General features: G+C 40.7%; 1 non-coding gene across 1 annotated transcript; it reads right to left on the bottom strand.

Moving 5' to 3' along the window:
• Window positions 1–14,790: 14,790 nt before the first annotated feature.
• On the bottom strand, window positions 14,791–14,897 carry LOC132542725 (U6 spliceosomal RNA). Its single transcript, XR_009553699.1, has one exon. It is a non-coding gene; the product is annotated as a U6 spliceosomal RNA (small nuclear RNA).
• Between the last annotated feature and the right edge of the window lie 11,746 nt (window positions 14,898–26,643).

The following is a 26,643-nucleotide window of genomic DNA, read 5'->3' as shown; positions in this document are numbered from 1 at the left end:
TTCAAAAAGAATCAATTTTTTTTAATGTTTTTATCAATGCTATGTACTGAAAACTGTGGCTTCTGAAACAAGACATTTATTTATTTATTTTTTTATTTTTTATTTTTTAATTATATTTATTTATTGGATAGAGACAGCCAGAAATCAAGAGGGAAGGGGGTGGTAGAGAGGAAAAGAGACATAAAAACACCTGCAGCCCTGCTTCACCATTTGCAAAGCTTTCCCCCTCCAGGTAGGGACCGGGGTCCTTACACATTGTAATCATTATAATATGTGGGCTCAACCAGGTGCACCACCACCTGGCCCCACAAGATATCTTTAAAACATATATATATATATATATATATATATATATATATATATATATATATATATATATGTATTTAATTTTCTTCTCTCTAAAATGTCTGGAAAGTAGTGGTACCTCATGAACATAAATATGTGAGCCAATATCTTCTGTTTCTTTCTTCTTTTATTTATTACTGGAGCTTCACTGCTTCAGACTGACATCTTCAGATAGAATGACTGAGACAGGGATAGAGAAAGACACCAATCACAGGAGCTACCCCCAGTGCAATGGCAGATGGATCAATCATTATCACACTAAAGCAAGCACTCTACCCAAATGTTCTGTCTTCCAACCTATCTTATACTTCTAGACAAAAAGGCCACCTACCTGTATGGGCACAGAACCTTGACTCTTCCTGGACGAGTCTTCAGACTATATTGTTCCCACTCATTTTCACATCTAGCAAATATTCAGTGAGTCCCTCCAGCCCAGGTGAAGGAGTCTCAGTGGAGGGGGCAGAAAACATTCTGTGATCACTTTGAGGCACAGCTTGTGCTTGCTGCTAATGTTGGTCCTGGTCCTGACTATCACCTCTCCTCCAGAGTTCCCCATGAGCTGAAGACGTTTAATTTTGCTCAAGAGTTATTGAAATCCACAGAGCACAGGTGCTCCCTAGTAAAGACTTTGGAGTTGAAATTAGTGACTGCCAGGATATTATTAAACTACTTCATAGTCTCATTTTCTTGATTGCCAATATGCCATCTGGCAAAGTGCTGCAGTTGTTGGAACCAACTTGATGGCCATCAAGAGTCAATTAGAGATTACTTAGGGATTGACCCTGGAGTGGGAAACCCCCAGAACCACGTTTCTCTGCTTCTCCTCCTAGGAAGACTTGACTAATTACATTGTCTTCATCTTCCTCGGCTTACACTGCCTGGCGAGACTTACCATGGTTCCTTTCTACTTTCACATCCAAAGTTAATTGTCCCTAGCATGAAACCAAAGAAGCCATTATTCTTACAGGAAACAAAGCAAAAATATAGTGTCAGTCTGCACAGAAATGAATTCCGTAGCAGTGAGAAAACCGGTTTCAATTAACCAAACTCAGATTGTCGGGCAAAATCCTAAAAGGATGATAAGGTTTAGCACGTAGTCCTACAACTTTCTGAACTAACATTGCTCACCACAGTCAACTAATAAAAAATACAGGAATCCTGATTCACTTTGCTTTAGATGCAGGCAGTGTTAATGTGGCCAGTCCAGTCACTGAAGCTAAGCATCATCATCACTTTTTTAAATCTAGTTTTAAATTTTTTATTATCTTTATTTATTGGGCAGAGATAGTCAGACACTGAGAGGGAAGGGAAAAATAGAGAGGGAGCAAGACAAAGAGATACCTTCAGCCCTGCTTCAACACCTGTGAAGCTTTCACCCTGCAGGTGGAGGCCAGAGGCTCGAACCCACATCCTTGCACACTGCAACATGTGTGCTCAACCAGATGTGCCACCACCCACCCCCTAGCACCATATTTTAAAATTTTGGCTCATCTACTTGCTAACTGGCTGACTTTGGCAGATAAATTTCTCTCAGACTCTCAGATTTCATATTTGTAAATGGTTAACAATGAAAATACTGGCAAAGCAGGGTTACTGTGCAGACAAATTATGATAAAGATACATCGGCATGTCACACACAGTGCCAGTTAATATCAATTTCTGTCTGGCCAAGTGGTGGCACACCTGACTAAGCACACAGATCACCAAACTCAGGGTTCTGGGTTCAAGCCCTAGTCCTCATCTGTAGAGATGAAGCTTCAAGAGAAGTGAAGCTGTGTTGCAGCTCTCTCTCTCTCTCTCTCTCTGTCTCTCTCTCTGTTTCTCTCTCTCTCTCTCTCTCTCTCTCTCTCTCACACACACACACACACACACACACACACAGAGAGATTTCCCTCTTCTCAGTCTCTAATAAAAATGAACTATTTTAAAAATATATTAGTCTCTGTCACTCTATAAAATAAATCCTACTTAATTTCATAGAGATAATACAGGTTATCTCTATAACAGAGCTTGGCATATCTGAAGCATCTTTCTTATGTAGTGCAGACTAAATGCTGCTAGTTCTACCCACCTCGCTTCCTGTCCATTGGTTACTTTTCTGATTCATTTGCTATCAGAGAAAAATAAGCACTTCAAAAACTGACTGTGAAGAGCTCATGAAATAACTCAGGTAAGATAAAACCAAGTAATACAGAAGTTTAAAGAAACAGTAGTGTTATCATGGATGATATTTTATTATTGCTTATAGTTCTTATCAACTGTCATGTAGAAATGTGTCACTGAGAATGTCAGTCAATGACTGCTAGTGATTTTTGAAGTGGTCTCCAGGTGCCAAAATTCAAAAATCCTATGGACTCATGACCATTAAATATTTTAATAGCTATGGTCTTGGCTGCTACTTCAGTTTCTGGCTGTCAGAATTTAACTTAGAAGACATTTACATGTTCTAGCATTCTGTCTGATACTGTGAATAAAGAGAAAAATAAACAAGACTTCTCATCTTTGGGGATCCTATTATAGAAATAAATAGATGCATTAAGATAATAAAAGTCTTCCCTTCCTATAACTGCAAAAATATTAGCTCCCCACTGAGATTTGTAAAAGTTCCCACAATCTGAGAGGAAGGCCAAATGTACTGTAGCCATGGTAACAGATAACCGCCACCAGAATTGCTTCCATTTTATTCTTATTAGTGATTTAATCATGGTTTACAAGATTATAAAGCGAGCTGTTCTGACACATCACACCCACTACAGTTTTCTGGCTCCAGCCCTCAATGATTATCACCACAGCAAACTGCTTTTAAGCTTGTTAAATTGATCAATGACAAGGTCATTCTTCAGGCCAATCAATGACAGTTCTGGCTTTGGAAGGATGACTGATCAGGAACTAACTCACTCAAAGAACTCATCTCATCTTGGCTGCTAATCCACAGGTGTCTTCTAATCCCACCTCTCTTATGCAAATACTAAACTACTCAGCAAGCTAAGAGTCTACCAACCATATGCTCCCCAGTACCCTTTGAGGTTCACTGATTCCTCTGTTAGGGGACATTATGTCTCAGCAGCATGGCTCCTTCCAACTGAGAACAAGAAATCTAGCTTTTCTTTATAAAAATCTTAATTTATTTGCTAACGAGAGAGAGTGCACACCAGAACATCTCTCTGGCACATGCAACAACAGGAATTGATCAAAACCTTGTGTTTTTATGTTCAGCGCTCTGGCCACTGCACAACCTGCTGGACCACCAACTGCATTTTTCTGTCATCTGAGGAAGTGAGTGATAGTTGGGGAGAGTGGGAGGGAAAGCCCATTCTTTACATTTCACATGCATTTTAGTTATTCAGGGAGCTGGCGGGGGGGGGGGGGGTTATAGGCAGACAGACAAATCAAGTTAAAGTTCTCCACAGAAAGGCAGTGCTGCCCTACTCAAGAGGACCCTTAAGATGATGATCAAAGGGCCAGGCAGTGGTGCACCTGGTTGAGCACACACATGGCAGTGCAGAGACCTGGGGTTCAAACTCCTGGTCCCCACCTGTAGGGAGAAAGCTTTACAAGTGATGAAGCAGAGCTGCAGGTCTCATTCTCCATCCTTCTCTATCTCTCCCCATCTCAGTTTATCTCTGTCTCTATCCTGTCGGGCTGCGCCGCAGAGAAGAGAGAGAGGAGATACGGAGCAAATAGGGTACACAAATCTTTATTACTGGATCAGGAGGGGGTGGCTCAGGCCATGTGGAGTCAGCCGAAAATGACCGTCCCCGCTACCTCACCCCTGGGCAAGAGAGAGAGAGAGAGGGCACCGAGAGTGAGAGAGGGGGAGGGGGAGGGCTTTTATTGGGCAACAACCAGGGGTGACATGTCGGGACAGGATTGGTTGAAAAGGGCACTGCGAGAATATCGCAGGAAGTGGTAAAATCTGGGGTCATAGACTGCATCTGAATAATTCCTCAACATCACTATCCAATAATAAAAAAATTAAAAGAAGATGATGATCAATGTTTATCTGCAGGCCTGAAATAGAAACCAGTAGGCGGCCATTTTGTCCAAACAGTCCACATGTTTCTATATATGTTTTTACACTTTTCTTTTTTTTTTTTAATTTTTTATTTAAGAAAGGATTAGTGAACAAAAGCATAAGGTAGGAGGGGTACAACTCCACACAATTCCCAACACCCAATCCCCATAACCCACCCCCTCCCATGGTAGCTTTCCCATTCTCTATCCCTCTGGGAGCATGGACCCAGGGTTGTTGAGGGTTGCAGAAGGTAGAAGGTCTGGCTTCTGTAATTGCTTCCCCGCTGAACATGGGCGTTGACTGGTCGGTCCATACCCCCAGTCTGCCTCTCTCTTTCCCTAGTAGGGTGTGACTCTGGGGAAGCAGAGCTCCAGGACACATTGGTGGGGTCTTCAATCCAGGGAAGCCTAGCCAGCATCCTGGTGGCATCTGGAACCTGGTGATTGAAAAGAGAGTTAACATATGAAGCCAAACAATTTGTTGAGCAATCATGGATCCCAAGCTTGGAATAGTGGAGAGGAAGTGTTAGGGAGGTACTCACTGCAAACTCTAGTGTAGTCCTGCTTTAAGGTATATATTTTGCAGTAGTTTATGGATACGTGTGCACATAAGCTCTCTCTCACAGAAACTGGTGTATATCTAGGTTATGGGACTTTGTTAGAAAGTGAACTACCTGAGATGAAATTAGAGTGTACTATAAAAGGAAAGGTCTCACCCGAGTAATGAAGCTGAAGGGTTGTCATTCCACACGTGAAGTCTCTGGATACATTCTGAGGTGAAGCATGTTGAGGTAGCAATCGTTGCTTTGGTTAGGTTGTGATCGGCAGATGCAATGTTATTTGGTTTGGACTGGGAGATGCATACGGGAAAGTGGGCCCTATCCAAGGGTTCCAGGACTGGGGGAAGTAGGGGCTCTATAGTGAAGATGTGAGGTTCCTGCTGTCTTAGGGTTCAAAAAGACAATCAATAGTTAATATTATCATCACATTATTTGTTAATTGGGTTAACTTTGAAAAGTCCCTTTGTTATGGTTTGCTGGACAGTACCCAGTATCTTGTATATAGCTGTGCTATTGGAAGCTTCTAATCTACTTGGTCTAGGCTTTTGAGAGAGTCTGCATATCAAATACATAGCCTATATATTAAAAAGATTCAGTTTGTCTTTTGAGAAACTTTGAGACATACCATTGATTTCCCCCTCTCATATTAATTAACTACTGATTTATATGTCTACATTTTGCTAGGAGTGTACATAAACACCATTCCCACCACCAAAGGACTGTGATCCATCCCTCCCGCCCACTCCCACCCCCTACTGGCCCAGGAAGCTACATGTCTACCCCTCACCACTGGGTTTTTACTTTGGTGCCCTACTTACAATTTGATCAGGTCCTGCTTTTAGTTTCCCTTTCAGATCTTCTTAGTAAGCTTCTGTTGATGAGTGGGATCATCCCATACTCATCTTTATCTTTCTGACTTAGCTCACTTAACATAATTCCTTCTAGCTCTGTCCAAGATGGTTCAGAGAAGGTGGGTTCATTGTTCTTGATAACTGCATAGTATTCCATTGTGTATATATACCACAGCTTTCTCAGCCACTCATCTGTTGTTGGGCACCTGGGTTGCTTCCAGGTTTTAGCTATTATGAATTGTGCTGCTATAAACATAGGAGTACACACCTCTTTCTGGTTGGGTGTTATGGAGTCCTTGGGGTATAACCCCAGGAGAGGAATTATTGGGTCATATGGAAGGTCCATGTCTAGCCTTCTGAGAGTTTTCCAGACTGCTCTCCACAGAGGCTGTACCAATTTACATTCCCACCAGCAATGTAAACGGGTTCCTCTGTCCCCACATCCTCTCCATCATTTGTTGCTGCTGTCCTTTTTGATGTATGCCATTCTTACAGGAGTGAGGTGGTATCTCAGTGTTGTCTTGATTTGCATTTCTCTGATAATCAGTGACCTAGAGCAGTTTTTCATATGTTTGTTAGCCTTTTGGATCTCCTCTGTGGTGAATGTTTTGTTCATTTCCTCTGCCCATTTTTGGATGGGGTCATTTGCTTTTTTGGTGCTAAGCTTGCTGAGCTCTTTATATATTTTGGTGATTAGTTTCTTGTCTGATGTCTGGCATGTGAAGATCTTCTCCCATTCTGTGAGGGGTCTCTCTGTTTGTTTAATAGTTTCTTTGGATGTGCAGAAGCTTTTCAATTTGATGTAGTCCCATTGGTTTGTTTCTGCTTTGGTCTTCCTTGCAATTGGGTTTGATTCATCAAAGATGTCCTTGAGGTGTATGTGGGAAAGTGTTTTACCAATGTTTTCCTCTAAGTATTTGATTGTTTCTGATCTGACATCTAGGTCTTTGATCCATTTGGAGTTGATTTTTGTTTCTGGTAAGATAAAGTGGTTCAATTTCATTCTTCTGCATGTTTCAACCCAGTTTTCCCAGCACCATTTATTGAAGAGAGCCTCCTTTTTCCATTTAATCCTTTGGGCCCCCTTATCAAAGATTAGATGCCCATAGGTGTTGGGATTTACTTCTGGGCTTTCAATTCTGTTCCACTGGTCTGTATGCCTATTTTTGTTCCAGTACCATGCTGTTTTGACGATGATGGCTTTATAATATAGTTTAAGGTCTGGGAGTGTGATGCCTCCATTTCTGTTTCTTTTCCTTAAGATGGTTTTGGCAATTCTAGGTGTTTTCAGGTTCCAGATAAATGATTGTAGTGTTTGTTCTATTCTCTTAAAGAAGCCTGGTGGAACTTTGATGGGTATTGCATTAAATTTGTATATGGCTCTGGGGAGAATATTCATTTTGATGATATTTATTCTTCCAATCCATGAGCATGGGATATCTTTCCATTTCTTGGTATCAGTTTCTATCTCCTTGAGTAGCGACTCATAGTTTTCAGTATACAAGTCTTTCACTTCTTTGGTCAACTTTATTCCTAGGTATTTGATTGATTTTGCTGAAACAGTAAATGGGAGTGATTTCTGGATGTCTTCTTCTTCAGATTTAGTGTTTGCATAAAGAAATGCCACTGATTTTTGTACATTGATTTTGTAGCCTGATACCTTGCTATATTGCCTAACAACTTCCAGTAATTTTCTACTGGATTCTTTAGGTCTTTCTATGTATACTATCATATCATCTGCAAATAGTGAGAGCTTGACTTCTTCCCTTCCAATCTGTATCCCTTTGATTTCTTTCTCTTGCCTGATTGCTATGGCAAGAACTTCCAATACTATGTTGAAGAGTAACGGTGACAGTGGACAGCCCTGTCTAGTCCCCGATCTGAGGGGAAATGCTTTCAGCTTCTCTCCATTGAGTATGATGTTGGCTGTAGGTTTGCTATATATAGACTCCACTATCTTGAGGAATTTCCCATCTATTCCCATTTTTTGTAGAGTTTTGAGCATGAATGGGTGTTGGATTTTGTCAAAGGCTTTCTCTGCATCTATTGAGATAATCATGTGGTTTTTGGCTTTGCTTTTATTGATGTGATGAATGACATTGATTGATTTACGGATGTTGAACCAGCCTTGCATTCCTGGGATGAATCCCACTTGGTCATGATGAACAATCTTTTTGATGTGTTGCTGTATCCGGTTGGCCAAGATCTTGTTTAATATATTGGCATCTATGTTCATCAGAGATATTGGTCTGTAGTTTTCCTTTTTTGTTCTGTCCCTATCAGCTTTTGGTATCAGGGTAATGTTGGCTTCATAAAAGGTGGAAGGGAGTATTCCTGTTTCTTCAATCTTATGGAATAGCTTAAGAAGTATGGGTATTAACTGTTTCCTGAAAGTTTTGTAGAATTCATTTGTGAAGCCATCTGGTCCAGGACTTTTGTTGTTGGGGAGATTCTTAATAACGGTTTCAATTTCTTCTTCTGTGATTGGTGCATTTAGATTTTGTAGTTCTTCTTGGTTCAGTTTTGGAAGTGCATAGGTTTCTAGGAATTTTTCCATTTCTTCCAGATTCTCTAGCTTGGTGGCATATAGTTCTTTATAGAAGTTTCGCAGAATTCTCTGGATTTCTGTGGTGTCAGTTGTGATATCTCCTGCATCGTTTACAATTCTATTAATTTGAGTCTTCTCTCTTTTTTGTTTGGTGAGTCTGGCTAGGGGTTTGTCAATTTTGTTTAATCTTTCAAAGAACCAACATTTGGCTTCATTGATCTTTTGTATGGTTCTTTTATTTTCAATGTTGTTTATTTCTGCTCTAACTTTAGTGATTTCTGTCCTTCTGGTTGCTTTGGGGTTCCTTTGTTCCTCTTCCTCTAAGTCCTTGAGGTGTGTAGTAAGGTCATTCATTTGGGCTTCTTCTTGGTGTTTAATATGTGATTGTATGGCTATAAGTTTCCCTCTCAGTACTGCTTTAGCTGTGTCCCAAATATTTTGATAGGTTGTGTCTTCATTTTCATTAGTTTCCAGGAACATTTGAATTTCCTGTTTGAGTGAGTCTCTGACCCAGTGGTTCTTAAGGAGCATGTTGTTTAGTTTCCAAATTCTATGTCTTTTAATAATTTTCCGTTTGTTGTTAAAAGTTAGTTTTACTCCACTGTGGTCTGAGAAGATACTTGGGATGATTTCAATGCTCTTGAATTTATTGATGCTGTCTTTGTGGCCTAACATGTGGTCTATCCTTGAGTATGTGTTGTGTGGATTTGAAAAGAAGGTGTATTCCAGTTTTTTGGGGTGGAGGAGTCTGAAAATGTCCAAGAGGTCTAGTCTGTCAATCTCTTCATTCAATTCTCTTGTATCTTTATTGTTTCTCTGCTTTGTTGATCTGTCTAAGTGTGAGAGTGGGGTATTGAAGTCTCCCACTATTATTGTATTACTATTGATGTATTTTTGAAATTCTTTCAATAGGTGTTTAATGTATTTAGATGGTCTCTCGTTGGGTGCATAGATGTTAATAATTGTTAAGTCTTCTTGGCTGTTTGATCCTCTAATCATTATGTAATGTCCTTGCCTATCTTATATTACTTTATTTAATTTAAAATCTATCGTGTCTGAGATGAGAATGGCTGTTCCTGCCCTTTTTTGTGGACCGTTAGCCTGTATGATAGTTTTCCATCCTTTCACTTTAAGTCTGTGTTTATCTTGTTGTGACAGATGGGATTCTTGCAAGCAGCATATGGTTGGGTTATGTTTTCTGATCCATCCCCCCACCCTGTGCCTTTTGATGGGTGAGTTTAAGCCATTGACATTTATTGATATTATGGATTTAATGTATTGTAGTGCCATTGTTCTAAAAAACAGTTTGTTTACTCTGATATATTACAAGTATTATAGTGATGTTCTTATTTATAAGAGGTCTTTTAGTACCTCTTTCAGGGCCGGCTTGGTGCTAGTTGCCTCCTTTAACTGTTGTTTGTCTAAGAAGGTTTTGATCCCTCCATCTAGCTTGAATGAAAGTCTAGCAGGATATATTATCCTTGGTTGAAACCCTTTTTCATTCAGGGCTCGTTAGATATCTTGCCACTCCCTTCTGGCTTTTAGAGTTTGAGTTGAGAAATCTGCAGAAAGTCTTATGGGTTTTCCCCTGTATGTGACTTTTTGTTTCTCTCTTGCAGCCTTTAGGATCCTTTCTTTATCCTTACTTCTTCTCATTGTGACTATGATGTGTCTTGGTGTTTTCAGGTCTGGGTTGATTCTGTTTGGTACTCTCTGGGCCTCTTGCACCTTGATATCCTTTCTGTTATTCAGGTCTGGGAAGTTTTCTTATATTATTTCCTCTAGAATGTTTGCTTCCCCTTCCTCTCTTTCTTCCTCTGGCAGGCCAATTATACGAATGTTACTTCTTTTGAGATCATCCCATATGTCTCTGTTGTTGTTTTCAGTGTCTCTCAATCTCTTTTTAAGCTCTTTCACCTCTTTCTTAGTTTTCTCTAACTCATCCTCTGTCTGACTAATTCTGTTTTCTGCTTCTGTTAGTCTGCTTTCCCTTGCCTCAGCTTCTTTCTTCATTACAGCTATTTCAGCTTTCAGTTCTCTAATTGCCTCAAGATAATCAGTATTTTCCTTGGGGGTCTCAACTGTTGTTTCCCTAATACTGCCATTCCTTTCCTCCAATGTTGTTTTCATTTCTGTGATTAATAAGTTTATTATTGCTTGCATACTTTTCTTACCTATGGTTACTTCTGACTGATTTGTGGTTTCTTCTGGGCTCTTGTCTTCATTCATTGGGGTAGCAGTTTTATTTTTTTTTTAATCTACCCATTTTTTTTATTTATGTGTTTCTCTCTTTTTTTTAATGCTCTGTTGTTCCTCAGTTGTTGTGTTTTGAGCACACGTAACACTGTACTAAGTACCTTTGTGACAATTGCACTCACCAACCTCCGGAATTACAGTAGCAACTGAAGTAAGTATTGAAGGAGTTTAATCGTTACCAGTTAGCCAAAAAATTTCTTCAGTCCGTGAAAAAATAGTAACCAAATCCCAGTGAAGAAAGAGAGGATAGCAAGAATAGACAGTTATGCAAATCTACTATCCAGTGTATATTCTAGGGGTAACAAGAGTGTAAAGGGAACTAGAGCAGAGATACACACATAGAGAGTCCACTCTGGGTCAGATTTCTTCCCCAAAGTAATTCACAAATTCAGAAAGGCAAAGAAGAAAGAAGTGTATGACAAGATATAAATAAATAAATAAATAAATAAATAAAAAGAGATAGAGAGAGATAAGAGAGAGAAAAGGGAGAAGATAAGAAGAAGGGTTGTAATTAAAGAGCAGTGCGAGGAACTTCCCAAATGTGTACCAGTGAATTAAAAAAAAAAAAAAAAAAAAAAAAAACCCTGTTTGGTGGTATGGGGTATCCTGCTAGTACCTGGTCCCAGGCACTGCTTATGGGGGGGGGGCGGCGGGAAGGATGTATGCTTGAAAATTAAAAGGAAGAAATAAGAATTTTTTCCCCTATTCTAATTCTTAACCCAAATTAAGTTATAGACACCTCCTTGGTGTCACCGCGATGGCCCCTTATTGGCTGGCCTGCTAAAGGCAGAAAATCCTATTGTTTACACGAGATGTGTCCGGAGCTCCAAGGCTAGCCGCTTCTCAGTCCGCCATCTTCCGGGAAACCCCCCCCTCCAGACTTTTTTAAAGGATTTCTCAAAAATGAAAACTAGCTCCAAGTCCTTTGATCCAATGAGAGCTATACTCAAGAAGTCTTTGGATCCGCTCTCAGGGCCGTGGTGGACCCTGGAGACTCCCAAGAGAAAGCCCCCGAGCTAAAGTGCTCTCTCCGGGTCCTCTGCCCGCCCCGCTCTGCAACCGGCGGAGGAGCCGCCTTCCTGGGCGGGCGGAGGACAATGACCGGCGCACTCGCCTTGCCCGGCGCTGCCTGGGAATTCTGGCGCCCCGCTAGTCCGTGTCACCTTTACTCTAATTCTTAACCCAAATTAAATTGTACTCACTTTTTGGTGTCACCCCTTATTGACTGGCCTGCTAAAGGCAGAAAATCCTACCGTTGCCGACGATGCGATCAGAGCGCTCGCTGTTAGCGACTTCTCAGTCCGCCATCTTCCTCTCCCCCCTCGTTTTTACACTTTTCTAAATAAAGTTAATAATCCCTGGGCCGGGGTGGATAGCTTGAAAAATTAAGTAACCAACAAGCACATGGGTCAGTGAGGTCTTGAAATGTGGTAACTGCACATGTCCTAGAGAGTACCACCCTGGACACTGCAGTGAAGAGAGACCACCAGAGAGCTCAGAGATGTTTCTTTCAACTAGATATTAAATCAGCACAATACAAATTAGCATGAGGAAAAAACCTTGAGTGTGTGTAAGAAGTCTGCAAGGACGTGTGGGCTGTAAAACAGAAAGGGCAAGGGAGTTTTACATGTCCTGTGGGTTATGGCGTGGGGTAGGGGATTGGCACCTCAACGTGTGCCTTATAACAATTTCCCAACTGAGCTATTACAGCTGTTGGTCCTGGGACTTCCGACAGGAGGAGGTTAATTCACAGGATGAGGAGAACAGATGTTTGGCAATGAGATGTTTGCCCCATCATGCAGATGAGTCTATAGTTCTAGAAATACCTCTCATCTAGTCAAATTCCTCATCCTTCTTAATTATTTCAGTTTTCTAACATTCAGTTTATCAGAAGGAAAGAGAGAAAGACTTGAGTATCATTAATTCCTATTCTCGATCTGGGCTGGAGCTCAAGGCCTCTTGCATAAAATTCTTAATCTGTATTTTTGAGTCACTTCCTAGCCAGTCCTTTATTTTTACAAGTTTTTTTTTTAATTAACACCACAGATAAAAACTGTAACAGCAAATTCTTTTCTTTTTTCTTTATTGGGAGAATAATGGATTACAGTTGACAGCAAATATAATAGTTTGTACATGCATAACATTTCCCAGGTTCCCACACAACAATACACCCCCCCACTAGGTCTTCTGTCATACTTTGCCCGGGCCTGAATTCTCCCTCCAACCACCCCAGAGTCTTTTACTTTGGTGCAATACACCAATTCCAGTTCAGGTTCTGCTTAGTGTTTTCTGATTTTGTTTTTCAGTTTATGCCTGTGAGATCATTCCATATTCATTTTTCTGCTTCTGACTTATTTCACTTAGCATTCTATCTTCAAGCTCCATCCAAGATGGGCTGAAAACTGTGAAATCACCATTTTTATTAGCTGAGTAGTATTCCATTGTGTATATATACCACAAATTGCTCAGTCACTCATCTGATGTTGGACATCTAGGTTGCTTCCAGGTTTTGGCTATTACAGATTGTAATAAATCTTACAAATCTTTTTGGATGAGTGTCTTGGGTTCCGTAGGATCTATCCCCAGGAGAGGAATTGCAGGGTCATAGGGCAGATCAATTTCTAGCCTTCTGAGAGTTCTCCAGACTTCTTTCCACATGGGTTTGGACTAGTTAACATTCCCACCAGCAGTGCAAGAAGGTTCTTTTGACCCTGCAACCTCTCCAGCATTTGTTGATGCTATCTTTTCTGATGTCTGACATTCTCACATGAGTGAAATGGTATCTCACTGTTTTCTTTATTTGCATTTCTCCGACATTCAGTGACCTGGAGTGTTTTTTCCATAGGTTTCTCAGACTTTATGCCCATATCCTCTCCCCATTTTTGTATGGGGTCATTTGTTTTCTTGTTGTTGAGTTTGGCAAGCTCTTTAAATATTTTTATCATTAAACTCTTGTCTGATGTATGGCATGTGAAGATCTTCTCCCATTCTGTGAGGGGTCTCTTGGTTTGAGTAATGGTTTCTTTTGCTGTGCAGAAGCTTTTTAATTTGATGTAGTCCCATAGGTTTATACATACTAAGCTTAGTCTTCTTTGTAATTGGATGCATTTCACTGAAGATATCTTTAAATTTTATGCAGAAAAGAGGAGTTCTGCCAATATTTTCCTCTAAGTATCTGACAGTTTCTGGTCTAACAGCCAAGTCCTTGATCCACTTGGAATTTATTTTTGTTTAGGTGAAATATAGTGGTTCAGTTTCATTCTTCTGCATGTTTCAACTCATTTTTTCCAACATCATTTTTAAGAGACTCACTTCTCCCCATTTAATAACCTGGGCAGATTATATGTCTATAGGTGTGGGGCCTTACTTCTGGGCTCTCAATTCTATTCCACTGGTTAGTGTGTCTATTTATGTTCCAGTACCAAGCAGTTTTGATGACAATGGCTCTATAATACAATTGGAGAGTGTGATGTCTCCAGTTCTGTTCTTTCTTCTCAAGATTGTTTTGGCAATTCTAGGTCTTTTCTGTTTCCAGATGAACATTTGTAACATTTGTTCTATTCTCCTAAAAAAAATGTGGTTGGGCTCTTGATGGGGATTGCATTAAATCTGTATATGTTTCTGAGTAGTATATTCATTTTAATTATGTTAATTCTTGCAACCAATGAACATGGAATATCTTTTCACTTCTTTGTGTCTTTTTCAATTTCCTTGAGTAGTGGATCATAATTTTCAGTATACAAATCTTTCGCTTCTTTGGTTAGGCTTATTACTAGATATTTTCTTGTTTTTGTTGCTATAGTAAAAGAACTTGATTTCTGGATTTCTCCTTCCAGCTTAATGTTAGCATAAAGGAATGCCACTTACTTTTATATGTTAATTGTGTAGCCCAACATTTTGCTGCATTAGCTGGTGATTTACAAAAGTTTTCTGCTGTATTCTTTAGGTTTTTATATGTATACTGTTATGTCATCTGAAATTAGGGAAAGTGTGAATTATTCTCTTCTAACTGTATCACTTTAATTCTTGCTCCTGCCTGATTGCTATGGCAAGAACTTCCAACACTATGTTTAATAGTAATGGTGATAGTGGGCAGCCCTGTCTAGTACCTGATCTAAGGGGAAAATGCTTCCATTTTTTTCAACATTGAGTATGATGTTGGCTGTGGGTTTGCTATATATGGACTACACTATCTTGAGGAATTTTCTATCCCCATTTTTGTATGGAACACTTCATGAATTTTCATGTCATCCTTGCACAGGGACCATGCTAATCTTCTCTGTAATGTTCCAATTTTAATATATGTGCTGCTGAAGCAAGCACTCTAATCCCATTTTTATAGTATTTTGACCATAAAGTGGTGTCAGATTTTGTCAAAGGCTTTCTCTGCATCTGTTGACATAATCATGTAGTTCTGGTCTTCCATTTAATGATGTGGTGGATCATGTTGATTGATTTACATATATTAAACCAACCTTGTATCCCTAGTATAAACTTAGTCATGATGAACAGTCTTTTTAATATACTGCTGTATCCAGTTGGCTAGAATTTTGTTCAATATTTCAGCATTTATGTTCATCAGAGATGTTGGTTTGTAATTTTGTTGTTGTTGTTATATCCCTGTCTGATTTTGGTATCAGAGTGATGTTGACTTCATAGAAGCTAGAAGGGAGTATTCCTGTGTCTTCAATCTCTTGGAAGAGTTTTGAAAATAGAGGGATTACCTCTTCCTTGAAAGTTTTATGGAATTGATTTGTAATACCGTCCAGTCCATAACTTTTATTCTTGGGAAAGTTTTTGACAACTATTTCAATGTTTTTGGCTGTGATTGGCCTGTTCATATTTTATAATTCCTCTTTATTTAATTTTGGAAGTTTGTAGGTATCTAAGAACTCATGCATTTTTTCAAGGTTCTCTATCTTGGTAGCATATAGTTGTACAGAGAAGCCATGCATGATATGTTGGATTTCTCTGGTGTCTGTTGTGATATCTCCTCTTTCATTTACAATCCAATTTATTTGGCTCTTCTCCCTTTTTTGTTTTATGAATCTGGCTAAAGGTTTGCCAATTTTGTTTACTCTTTTGAAGAACCAACATTTAGCTTCATTAATCTTTTGTATAGTTTTCTTATTTAAAATATTTTTATTTAATTATTACTAGGTAGACACAAAGAGAAGTTGAGATAAGAGGGTGATAGAGAAGATGGGGGAGAGAGAGACACCTGCAGTCCTGTTTCACAGCTGCCCCCGTCTGGCCCCAGTTTTCTTATTTTCAATGTTATTTATGTCAACTCTCACTTTGGTTTTTCAGTCCTTCTGTTTGCATTAGGGTTCCTATGTTCTTCTTCTAAGTCTTTAAGTTGTGCAGTCAGGTTGTTTGTTTGAGCTTTTTCTTGTTTCCTAATGTGTGTTTGTATGGCTATGAACATCTCTCTCAATAGTGCCTTAGCTGTGTCCCAAATATTTTGATAACTTGTGTCTTCACAAGTTATTTTCATTGAACTCTTGAAACATTTTGATTTTTTCCTTTATTTTCTCTTTTACCCAGTCATTGTTAAGTAGTATATTCTTGGTCTTCCACATTTTGGGACTATTAATAATCTTTTGTTTATTATTAAGTGTTAATTTAATTCCACTGCAGTCTGAGAAGTTGCTTGGGATGATTTCAATGCTCTTGAATTTGCTGATGCCATCTTTGTCAGAAATCATATAGTCTATCCTTGACTCATGTGGACTTGAATAAAATAAGTATTACAGTTTCTTGGGGTGAATGACTCTGAAAATGTCCAATAGTTGTTGTTAATCTATCTCCTCATTTAGCTCCCTCATTTATTTATTGATTTTTCTGCCTAGATCAAAAGTCCAGAGAGAGTGGGGTGTTGAAGTCCCCTATATTATCACGTTGTTGTAGATAATATTGCTTTTGCTCCTTCAGTAGATGTTTGATGTATTTAGATGGCTTCTCATTGGGTGTATACATGTTAATAATTGTCTGATCCTCTGAGCATTAAGTAATATCCATCCCTATCTTTTATTTATTTTATTTATTTATATCATTCAGCTATAGCACCACTGGCCCCCGGTAATACCTTTAATGTACATCACTGGAAGTTTATTTTAATAAAGTATCACTTGTTGACACACAGAAGTAAAATGTAGACTATTCTGAAGCATGTAAAACATGATATGAATAACTGTTTGTTGTTATACAGACATGTGCATGTTAAGGTAGTAAGTTAAAATGATATTCTAGGTGTAATACTGTCTCATTTTAGTAAAACATAGTTAGTTAAATGGGCATGTATTCATTCTTTCACTCAACAAAAGACATTTATTATGTGCAGTACCATTCTGATCATTGAAGATAATACAGTGCACTATATAGATCTGATCTTTAACTTTATGGTTGCTGCAGTGCGAACAAGTAATTTAAATGTAAAAGGAGCAAGAAGATGAAACAAATGCTATCGCATGTCAGCAGATCAATGTGGGCTTATTATTTATTGCCTATTTTAATAAGAGAAAAACACGTTCAATTTAAAAGCAACCCTTCTTTTCTTATAAACCTTTCTTTGTCAAAAATCAGGATTTCTTTCACCCAGGAGGGAGTACAGTGGCTATAGTTTTGCACTAAAAACTGTGACACTTTGCATTTGACCCCTTGCTTTGTACAAACCAGAGAAATGCTCTAGTCCTTTCTCTCTCTCTCTCTCTTTCTGTCTCTCTCTTCAGTAATAATATTTTTTATATTTATTTATTTATTTTCCCTTTTGTTGCCCTTGTTTTTTACTGTTGTTGTTATTGGTGTCATTGTTGTTGGATAGGACAGAGAGAAATGGAGAGAAGAGGGGAAGACAGAGAGGGGAAGAGAAAGACACCAGCAGACCTGCTTCACTGCCTGTGAAGCTACTCCCCTGCAGGTGGGGAGCCAGGGACTCGAACCAGGATCCTTCTGCAGGTCCTTGCGCTTTGCGCTACGTGCACTTAACCCACTGCATTACCGCCCGACTCCTAATAGTATTTTTTAAAAATAAAAAGCTATTTTAAATTTTAAATTTAAAGAAATTAATTCTTAAAAGCTCAATTAATTGTCCCAAGGTTATACAGGTATTAAAAGAAGAAAAAAAACAGTGTTGCTGGCCCAGCAGGTTGGCTGTCCCGGAGCAGCATGGGAGGCCAGGCACTGTGATGCTGACCTTTATTTGTGGCTGAACCCACCCAAGAGTCCCCCCCTTCAGTGGCCTATCTGCATATAATTGATTTGCTCTCTTCTCTTGTTCTGAATTATTGTCGTCCATTTGGTTTATTCCCAGGGAATGTACATTTTGGCTGGTGCTTTTTTTGATTATTTGGGTTTTTTTTTTGGGGGGGGGGTTGTAACACTTTGCCTGTCTAATGGTCTACATGATACTCACCCCTTTTTTTTTTTCACCACTCACCTTTGTTGCACATTTACTGAAGTCCTTTGTGTTCTCGGCTGGGAATGACTCAGAGCATGCACACGGGAGGGCACTCTGAGAGTAGAGCCTCTTTCGCTCTGCCTCTGGGCTCAGCGAGCTCTCCCAGGGTGGCAGGTAGAATGCTATGGGCAAGGGGCCATGCTGCACACGCAATCTGTGTGAGTGATGGAAACAGAAGCTGTGCTCAGAGACAAGCTCTCAGCTGTTATGCATTTTACAACATATGTGCCCCGAAAGTGTCCCGCTGGCTTCATCTTCCCAGAGCCTGGCTGTCTGGGGCACAGCAAGACAAAGCTGCCAGGAGGGCAGGAGCGTACGTGTGCGTCTGCCTGCCACCAGCTGCAGTGATGCCTTCCCATGTGCAGTAAACGTTCTCCTTAAGTTGACTAATGAGCCAGAAGAGACACATCTATGCTTGCTGGGTTTTTTTTTTTTTTTTTCTATTTCCTCCTTCGGAAAGAATGGATTTTACACCTGCAATACCATCATGGGCACTTGCAATGGTTTAAAAATCTGCACGCTGGCATTAAAAATTAAAGGCTGGCTTAATCATGCAGAAGGTTAGAGACTGTGACTAAATTCACTTAGCTTACCCCTCTCAGCTTACTCTTTTTCTTAAATTATATTCTTGTTTATTTATTTATTTATTTATTATGGAATAGAGGCAGAGAGATATTGAGAGGGGAGGGGACATAGAGAGGGTGAGAGACAGAGAGACACCTGCAGCCCTGCTTCACCACTTATGAAACTTTCCCCCTGCAGGTGGGGACCAGGGGCTTGAACTCAGATCCTTGGGCATTGTAGTTTGTGCTTGACCAGATACCCTATCTCCTGGCCCCCACTCAGCTTAAATGGATTAATTAAGTGAATAAAAACAGAGAAAAGCATACTAGCCTCACAGGTGGAAATGAAAGTCCAAGGAAATAACATTTTACATAAAATGGAAAGGGTTTTGTGGTTGTTGTTTTGTTTTGTTTTGTCTTTGAGAATGCACAGATTATTTTCATTCTGTCCTGGGTTTCCAGAACTTTCTGTGCTGATACATTGTTCCCCTCCCTTATTTCTTGTCAATTGCATTATTTATATTCAGTCCCTCAATTATTCTTTTATGATGGGAAAACTATGGAAAGGGTTAGAAGTATGAAGACATCTTTTTAAAATATTTTTATTATTTTATTATTATTATTTTTAACCAGAGCACTACTCAGCTCTCGTTTATGATGGTGCAGGTGGTTGAATCTGTCTCTTTGGAGCCTCAGGCATGAGAGTCTGTTTGCATAACCGTTATGCTATCTACTCCCGCACTGAAAACATCTTGATTAAAGATCCCATCATTAAATATAGAGGGATCTGGTAGGATGGCATTGAAAAATCGGTAACTCAGCAAGGGCAACCAAAGGGAATAAATAAATAAAATAAATACAAAAAAAAAAAGAAAGAAAAATCGGTAACTAGCAATTTTCAGATGGGAGGTTCGAGCCCGAAAAGGAAATGTTTTGGCCATCATTTTGAACTTGGCTTCTTTTATCTGCCCTGAGATTTGTCATTTGTTTAGGTTCTAGGACCTTATATGATCAATTAAAGATAGCATGATCAGGATGTGACTGTGCATCTCTGTGATCAGGCCACTCCTCAGCTTTGGAAGCAATCCATTTCCCTGGTCATTGCTTAGAATGTCCTGGATGGGCATCACCTCTGTCTCTACAGATCATCGTAGGCTTATAAAGCTGTCAGTGTCCAACATCAGCATCTGGGACAATGTCGGCTTGGAGTGACCGTGAGGGAGTGACTGTCAGTCAGTGTAGCTACACTTTACTTGTTTCTCAGCGAGGAATGCTGGGATTTCTCATCTATGGTTCCCAGGACTTTATTTTCACAGCAGTAAGTGCCCAAGAAACAGCTATTTATAATGGTGGGCAGGGGCCCACATTTTTTGTTCAGTACCATTTATTGTCTGGGGTCAGAGAAGAGGAATGGTCTCAGGAGTCTCTTCTCACTACATCACCACCTTCCAAAAATAAATAAATAAATAAACCCAAGCCCCAGATGTTCTGATTGTGATGACATATTATTTTGTTAAGATAGGAAGGTATATCTTTAGATTATTTTATAACTTTTTAATTTGTAATTAATATGAGGGTACAAGATTGCAAGATTACAGGGTATAGGGTGGCAGTCAGGAACAACGGAAATACGTAAGATAGGGGGTGGGGAGAAGGATGAAGCACGAACCAGCGATGACTAAACCAAATGTCCCAGAGGCAGGGGGGGAAGACCAAACCAATATCCCGGTGGCAGGGTGGTGCCCAGCCAACAGTAGACATGCAAACAGAACAGATAGCAAGCAACACAAGCGAACCCAATGTGATGATAAAAACAGAAGGCTTCACAAGCAGAATCCAGAAGCATACCAACAATTCCTCCTTTTCTTTTTAACTAATGGCCATAGTATCAGGACTGTGGGGTGAACAGAAACTTATATCGTATAGGCATTTTCAAAAAAAATTGGCACAAGACATGAAGGAACAAGTAAGAAAGCAGCAAGAGCCAGTGTGATGCCAAGGGAAGGCCTGAGGGGGGCGTTTCTTGCCTCTGTGGGCAAGGCCTATCAGGCTAAAGTACATTTCCTGCCTCTGTGGGCATCTCTTGCCTCTGGGGATGCTTCATGCCTCAATGGGCGTTTCCTGCCTCTGTGGGAATCTCTTGTCTCTGGGGCATTTCATGCCTCAACGGGCGTTTCCTGCCTCTGTGGGCATTACCTAGCAAGGAGGAGGGGGTGTGTATCCTACAGAGTCCCAAGGCAGCTGGCTGCAGTCAGTCTTTGAGAAACCCAGCAGCGTAAAGGGAAGCTGCTGTAGAGTTGTGTAAAGTGTCCAAGAGGTGTACCAGCAAGTCCGATAGAAGTCTCAGTCCAAAGTAGATGTCTAGGGGAAGAAATGCCAGGGGATGAAATGTTCCGAGGCTATCTCCATGGGGAAGGTCAGCCACTGTAATTCTGCTTTTCTGTAGAGAGTAAGCTTTGGAGTCTATGAATCTTTTTCTTCAGGTTGTGCCAAGTCACATCATTGGTTTTCAGGGGGTGCGTTGTCCAGCAGTGGCCTCTTGCCCAACTTCACCTCCAGGAAGTGCAGGGGTGCGATCACTGCATGGATGTCTGTGTATTCTAGCTCCTCTTCTGTCAGAGCCGAGCTGGGGATCTCGGCCAGGGGGCCCACTTCTGGCAGGGATCCCACAGTCACCGGGGGGTCTGGGATCTGCCCAGACATAATAGCAGGAGAGCAGGTGGGATAGCCATATACAAGGCGTGGGCCAAGGCTCCCTGGCATGGGGGCCATGATGGGCAGCAGCCTTGCCCGCCGCTCTGCTCCCAGTGGATGAGCAGCAAGGAGGGAGCCCACGCCCCATGCCCTGCGGCGGTGAGCAGGCTCAGGTGGGTAGGTGGCAGGCAGAAACCAAAGTGTGGCCCAGAACGAAATGTTCCAGAGACAGAGAAACTATCTCATGAAGAAAGGGTAGAGGCTTTTGGAAACCTCTCCATAAGTAGAAAGGCAGGCCATGGTGGCTTTACTTATCTGGTCTCCTTTGGTCTGTTGCATGTGTGTGGAGCCGAGATTCTTGTCCCTGTCCAGGCGCCATTTTGTCATTTTTGCCGGGCTGGCTTTGCCGCAGGAGACAGAGATTACCAGAGACTCATGGCTGAGCTGAGAACGCAGTTTAATCTTTATTCATGAGCAGGGATGCGGTTCAACAAACTAATCTAATCTAATCACAACCCAATTCTGTCCTGCGTCTCTCTCCTCCTGCGGAAGAGTCAGGAACCAAGGAAATACGTACGATATGGGGCAGGGAGAAGAAAAAAGCGTGAACCAGTGATGACTAAACCAAATTTCCCAGAGGCGGCAGGGGGAAGACCAAACCAATATCCCTGAGGCAGGGTGGTGCCCAGCCAACAGTGGACATGCAAACAGAACACATAGCAAGCAACATAAGCGAACCCAATGTGATGATATAAACAGAAGGCTTCACAAGCAGAATCCAGAAGCATACCAACACTCAGACCATACTGGAGTAAAGCTAACATTTAACAACAAACAGAAAATTACTAAAAGACACAGAATTTGGAAACTAAACAACATATTACTTAAGAACCACTGGGTCATAGAGACACTCAGGCAAGAAATTCAAATGTTCCCTGAAACAAATAAAAATGAAGACATAAGCTATCCAAATATTTGGGACACAGCTAAAGCAGTATTGAGAGGGAAACTCAGCCATACAATCACAAATTAAAGAACAAGAAAAAGCTCAGACAAACGACCTTACTGCCCACCTTAAGGACTTAGAGGAAGAGGAATAAAGGAACCCTAAGGCAACTAGAAGGATAGAAATCACTAAAATTAGAGCAGAAATAAACAACATCGAAAATAAGAGAACCATACAAAAGATCGGTGAAGCCAAATGTTGGTACTTTGAAAAATTAAGCAAGATTGACAAACCCCTAGCCAGAATCACTAAACAAAAAAGGAAGAACACTCAAATTAATAGAATTGTAAACCATAGAGGAGATATAACAACTGATACCACAGAAATCCAGAAAATCATGTGAAAGTTCTATGAAGAACTATCTGCCACCAAGCTAGAAAATCTGGAAGAAATGGAACAATTCCTAGAAAAAATTTCCCTTCCAAAACTGAACTAAGAAGAACTACAAAACCTAAATACACCAATCACAGACAAATAAATCAAAAGTTATTTAGTTTTTGGATAGAGACAGCCAGAAATTGGGAGGAAGGAGAGATAGGGATACAGAGAGACACCTGCAGCCCTGCTTCACCACTTGTGAAGTTTCCTACCTGCACGTGGGGACTGGGGGCTTGAACCTGGGTCCTTGCACACTGTAACATGTGCACTCAACCAGGTGCGCCACCACCTGGCCCCAAAACAGTTATTAAGAATCTCCTCAACAACAAAATTCCTGGACCAAAAGTCTTCACAAACAAATTCTACAAAACCTTCAGGAAATAGATAACATCCACACTTCTAAAGCTTTTCCACAAGATTGAAGAAACAGGAACACTTCCTTCCACCTTCTATGAAGCTAACATCACCCAGATACCAAAATCAGATAAAGACACAGCAAAAAAGGAAAACTACAGGCCAATATCTCTGATGAACATAGACGCCAAAATATTAAACAAGATCTAGGCCAACCAGATAGGGCATTATATCAAAAAGATAGTTCATCATGACCAAGTGGGATTTATCTCAGGAATGCAAGGCTGGTTCAATATATGTAAATCAATCAATGTCATTCACCACGTCAATAAAAACAAAACCAGACACCACATGATTATCTCAATAAGGCAGAGAATGCCTTTGACAAAATCCAACACCAATTCATACTCAAAACTCTACAAAAAATGGGAATAGATGGGAAATTCCTCAAGATTGTGGAATCCAAATATAGCAAACCTACAGCCAACATCATACTCAATGGACAGAAGCTGAAATCATGCCCCCTCAGATCTGGGACCAGACAGGGCTGTCCACTATCATCATTACTCCTCAACATAGTATTAGAAGTTCTTGCCATAGCAAACAGGCAAGAGAAAGAAATCAAAGGAAAACAGATTGGAAGGGAAGAAGTCAAGCTTTCACTATTTGCAGATGATATGATAGTATACACAGAAAAACCTGAAGAATCCAGCAGAAAACTACTGAAAGTTATTAGGCAATATAGCAGGGTGTCATGCTATAAAGTCAATGTACAAGAATCAGTTGTATTTCTTTATGTAAATTCTAAATCTGAAGAAGACATCCAGAAATCACTCCCATTAACTGCTGCAGCAAAATCAATAAAATACCTAGGAATAAAGCTGACAAAAGAAGTGAAAGACTTGTATATTGAAAACTATGAGTCACTATTCAAGGAAGTAGAAACTGATACCAAGAAATAAAAAGACATTCCATGTCCAAGAGTTGGAAAAATAAATATAATCAAAATTAATATTCTCCCCAGAGCCATAAACAAATTTAATGTGTTTCCTATCAAACTTCCACCAAGCTTCTACAAGAGACTAAAACAAAAACTGCAATCATTTATCTGGAACCAGAAAACACCTACAATCACCAAAACAATCTTGAGGAAAAGAAACAGAAATAGAGGCATCACACTCCCAGATCTCAAACTATATTATATGACTATCATAGTCAAAACAGCCTGGTACTGGAACAAAAATAGGCACACAGACCAGGGTAACAGAGTTGAAATCCCACAACTAATCCCCCATACCTATGGACATCTAATCTTTGATAAGGGGGCCCAAAGTATTAAATGGAGGAAGGAGGATCTCTTCAATAAATGGTGCTGGGAAAACTGTGTTGAAACATCCAGAAGAATGAAACTGAAACACCTTATCTCACCAGAAACAAAAATCAACCCCAAGTGGATAAAGGAACTGGATGTTAGACCAGAAATTATCAAATACTTAGAGGAAAACATTGGAGGGACATTTTCCCACGTAAACCTTAATGGCATTTTTGATGAAACAAACCCAGTTGCAAGGAAGACTAAAGCAGAAACAAACCAATTAGACTACATCAAATTGAAAAGCTTCTGCACAGCCAAAGAAACTATCACACAAACAAAGAGACCCCTCACAGAATGGGAGAAGATCTTCACATGACATACATCAGACAAGAGACTAATCACCAAAATATACAAAGAGCTCCCCAAACTTAGCACCAAAAAAGCAAATGACCCCATCCAAAAATGGGCAGAGGATATGAACAAAACATTCACTTCAGAGGAGATCCAAAAGGCTAACAAACATATGAAAAATTGCTCCTGGTGGCTGATTGTCAGAGAAATGCAAATAAAGACAACACTGAGACACCACCTCACCCCTTCTTCTTCTAGTGTTTGCCCTTCTTCCGTAGCCAGTCAATAGCGTCAGGTTGAGCCTGATGTAAAGTTTCGAGACCTCCTTTGAATCTGGAGACGTGGCAGTCATTGACTATGTGGGTCATAGTCTGTCTGTAGCCGCAGGGGCTGTTCGGGTAGTCTCTGGCTCCCCAGCGATGGAACATAGCGGTGCACCGGCCATGGCCTGTTCAATAGCGATTGAGGAGAGCCCAATCATAACGTGCTAGGTCAAAGCCAGGTTGACGCTTGTGGGGGTCTGTGATGAGGTGTTTGTTCTTTACCTCAGCTGACTGCCAACTTTGTTTCCAAGATACTGGAACAGAGAAGTTCAGTGTAAGCATAGGGGACCAGATTGGGTGACGAGACATCAAGCATTGGACAGGGTGGGCAAAGATATCCGCGTATATTGGCAGGTCCAGTCGAGCGTAGACGTGGGAAATGAACTTAGATGATGCCGCATCCCGACGAATATCTGGCGGGGCGATGTTGCTAATAACTGGCAGCTATGGAACCGGGGTGGAATGGATGTTTCCAGAAAACATCCTCATGGAGGAATATAATTTGGAATCGACCAAGTGGACACAGGGGCTACGGAACCATACTGGGGCACAGTATTCTGCAGTGGAATAGCATAATGCCAGAGATAATGATCATAGTGTGGAAGCGCTTGCGCCCCATGAGGAGCTGGCCAGTCTTGCAATGATATTATTCCTCGCACCCACCTTTGCTGCAGTTTTTATGAGATGTTTGTGAAATGACAGGGTGCGATCGAGAGTAACGCCAAGATAGACTGGCTGGACTTCATGCCGATTCTCGTATCGTCAAGCTGCACATTAAGCTCACGAGAGGCCGAGGCATGGTGTAGATGGAAAACAGATGATACCGTTTTTGCAGTGCTAGGGATTAGTTGCCATTTTTTACAGTAATCAGATATTAGAGACATGTCTTTCGTGAGTGTTTCCTCGAGGATGTCAAACTTGGATGCCTGAGTTGCACAGCAGATGTCATCGGCGTAGATGAACTTCCTTGAAGAAGTTTCTGGGAGGTCATTGATGTAAATATTAAATAGTGTAGGAGCCAGAACAGAGCCCTGGGGGAGGCCACTTGAGACAAGTCTCCATCTGCTAGACTTGTCACCCAGATGCACCTGGAATCTTCTGTTTTGGAGAAGAAACGATATAGTGTTGGCCACCCATGGAGGCTTGCATCTTGAGATCTTGACTAGGAGACCACGGTGCCAGACCGTGTCATAGGCTGCTGTGAGATCAACAAAGACAGCATCCGTCTTTAAATTCTTCTGAAATCCATTTTCATTGTAAGTTGAGAGAGCCAGGGTTTGTTCGCAGGTAGATCTTCCTGGGCGGAAACCAGCTTGAACGGGTGATAGGAATTTCTCTGTAAGAGGAGAAATACGTGACAGAAGCAGCCTCTCAAGGAGTTTGTAACACATGGAGAGGAGAGAAATTGGTCTATAGCTGGCGGCCAGTGTTGGGTCTTTCTTTGGTTTCAAAACTGCTATTATCTTCGCACAAAGCCAAATTTTTGGCATAGATTCGGATTCCAAGATGTGGGACAGGAATGTAGTGAGACACTTTTTTGCCGTGGGGCCCAAGTTAAGAATGAGTTCTGGGGTGATGTTATCATAGCCAGCAGTCGTTCCCGGTTTAACCCTCTTCAAAGCATCT

The sequence above is a fragment of the Erinaceus europaeus genome, chromosome 1 (assembly GCF_950295315.1).
Source record: "Erinaceus europaeus chromosome 1, mEriEur2.1, whole genome shotgun sequence".
Taxonomy (NCBI): Eukaryota; Metazoa; Chordata; class Mammalia; order Eulipotyphla; family Erinaceidae; genus Erinaceus; species Erinaceus europaeus.
The sequence above is the reverse complement of the archived record's forward strand: the minus strand, read 5'-3'. Positions and strand labels throughout refer to the sequence as shown.